The following is a 3,220-nucleotide window of genomic DNA, read 5'->3' as shown; positions in this document are numbered from 1 at the left end:
TTCCCATCCCCCAATTCCCCAACAAAAATCTTAAAATAAATAAATAACAATATATAAATAATCATTTTTGGCAACTATTTGGTCACTAAGGACCTGTGAGATTTAAATCCCAATCCTGACATTAGTTGCATTTGACTCCAGTTACTTTATTTCCAAGCTTCAATTTCTCTGTCAAATGAGTATGAACACCCCAGCTCACAGGGCCATTGTCATTGTGATGGTTAAAGGAGATAAAGACCCAGTACAGAGCCTGGAACAACTTAAGTACTCAAGTAATGTTAAATGTTATTAAGAAGCCAGTGGCAGCAGTCCAGCTATGCAATCATTAAGATCTAGACAACAGTATCACTATTGGGTTGTCGGAAACGTCATGACGCATTTTTGCAACGAAAAACAGAAAAAGCACGTCATGACGTTTCCGACAACCCAATAAAATACCAAATACCCATCCTTTCAACATATAAATACTATAATTGTTTCACCACCATAAACTCATTTGTAAACACGCCCCAAACACTCAAACACAGTATTATTATGCTCCATAGTGTGGCAAACACTAACGAAACATATAAACACTCCCTCCCCTTACGGATGTTGATCTCAGTAAGAAACATACTTACGGAAAGTAATGGACCATAAATGACAGGTTCCAAATGAAAGTATCATTGCAGTTAAGAGGAAGAATGACAACAGGCGTTGTGATCATTGGATTGTATAATAAGCAATGGGAAATACTGCGCGTTGCAAATATTATTAAAGAAATGGGCATATCTCTTTAGCATGTTAAAGAACTTCTATACATCAGGTTAAGAAAAACCAAATCCTGCTCCCCGCATCCTGCCAAAAAAGTGAAAAAAAGGACAGTGACAGCTCACAGAAAAAATAAACAGCACTTAAATGTATAAAAAGCTCACTCTCATTCCTAAGACATACCTTTTTTAGCCCCAAAGGGCTAAATATGGGGTAATAGTTGGAGAAGCAGGAACTCATATCTTGCTGGTGAGAGAGAAACTAGAATAATCTCTAAGGAGGCAGGAACTAGCAAACGTAAAAGCACTCACACCTTTGATATAGCAATTCTAGGAATTCATTTTACAGATTTATACAGCACTATTCGTAAGGGCAGAGAATTACAATCAAGACACTGGTTAAGCAAGCGGTGGGATGCTAATATAACGTAATATTGTGAAAGGAAGCTGCTTTATACAAGGATATAACTTCTAAGATACACTTTCAATGAAAACAGTAAAGGGCAGGGCATTATATTACCACTTCTATGGGAAAAAATATGAAAAAGTTGGTAACTGTATAGAATATCCCTGATAGGTACACAAAATTGCTAACAATGGCTGTTCCTGGTGAGGGGAACCAGGTGACTGAGATTCAAAGGGAGTCACTGTTCATTGGATGCCTATTTTGAACATGTTAAAACTTAAGTGTATATATTTACCAATTGAAAAAAATTAAAATGAGAATAAACTAAACAATGTTGACCCTTAACACTGTTGTAGGATGACAGGTGATGTGTTTTCTTTATGCATTTCTGTAATATACTGAGCTTGTTTTAAGAATAAAGTATTTTAAAGGACATGAGTGTATGCATTGTTCTGTACACCTGAAACTAACAATAAAAAAAAAGGACGAGTGTAAAGGAGGGAATTTCAGATAAGAATATGAGCCAAGACCGGGCAGGTAGGATGAAAACGGACTATTTAGGTTATCACTGACAAGCCCAAATAAGCAGACTGCTTTTGTAACAATGAGATGTAGGAGTCTGTAACAATGCTACAGGATGCAGGAAAGCCTTGGTTGGAGGCTAACCTCTCATGGCATTTTTGGTGCTCGACAAAAGCAGTCCAAACTAACCCCTAGGCCTTTGTTGACATTAGAGCAGAAAATGGCAAAAATACTATTAATCTGATAGATACCAATGTGGCCACTCTAAAGTACACGTAGCCCACTTCTGGCCCACAGACATGTCTCACCTGGCTCAGGTAGTGTTTTTAGGGTCGGGAACAGCCACAAAGTCCACCATCCATGTGAGGAAAAGGCGGTTTCCCTCTTCAGACAGGCCAGGTGCTCTCCGTGTTTTCCTATGTTGTGGCCGAACCTGACTGACTTCTTTCACGTACCTAACTTTTCTTGTCTCCAGACAGGTTTTTGATTGCTAACAAACACGAGTGAAGTCAATTGACACAATGCAGGTGGAAGGGTCTGGACTGGAATGGTGGTGGTAGGGCTGGAAAGGCACAGCCGGGGACCTAAGATGCAGGATGCCTTGTGCGTGCAGAGACTCAAGAAGCCAGACTGCCTGAGTTTGAGTCCTAGCTTCACCACTTACTAGCTGTGACCTGGGACTGAGTTACTTAATTTCTGTCTCGTTTCCCCCCATCTATGTAATGGGATAAAACAGTACTTACTTCATAGTTGTTAAGGGTTAAATGAGTATTTTGTAAAGCACTTAGCACAATGCCTGGCACACAATGAATTTAATTCACTTCATGTGTACCATAAGCTTGGTTCTAAGAGAAATAAAAATTCAGACTTTACATTTGATAGGTACAGCAAGGGGAGCTATCAAATATGATGGCACAATGGAGATTTAGAAGTCAGATCACTGAAAGCTAATTGAAATCCTAACAATAGATGAATTCTTCCAAGGGACAACATTTGGATAAAAATGAAATAGCCGAGGACTAAGCCTCAAAAAAAGTCCCTCTGATTGGATATAGAAAGATGAGACAGGTAACGTGTGATTAGAAAGGTAGAGTCTCACTTGAGAATCAAGAACAAGAAAATTGTCAGACTTCCAATAACAACAATTCCATCTTAACACTTGCAAATTTTTAGTTTCCCAATTATGCATGATGATCCCAATGGATTCTAATAATGACCCACAAAGTAGAATTATCTCCATTTTACTAAGAAAAACCTCACAGATTAAATTATTACCTTAGATTACATAGCTAGTACGTTATAAAATAGAAAATAAAAAATACCATCACACATATAGTGTATGTGTGTATGTATGGATGTGTACACACACACACACACAACACACAATCAGGGGTGCCAAAAAAATGTATATAGGTGGACACTTTGGTCAACATTGCTCGAGTAGTATTTCACCGTAATCAGAAGTGTCTGGACGCTGATGGTAACCACTTTGAGCACCTCTTGTAATTGCAGAAGTCAAACGTGACTTGTATTCATCTTTTGT

This window comes from Hipposideros armiger, unplaced genomic scaffold (assembly GCF_001890085.2).
Source record: "Hipposideros armiger isolate ML-2016 unplaced genomic scaffold, ASM189008v1 scaffold_868, whole genome shotgun sequence".
In the NCBI taxonomy this organism is placed as follows: Eukaryota; Metazoa; Chordata; class Mammalia; order Chiroptera; family Hipposideridae; genus Hipposideros; species Hipposideros armiger.
The sequence above is the reverse complement of the archived record's forward strand: the minus strand, read 5'-3'. Positions refer to the sequence as shown.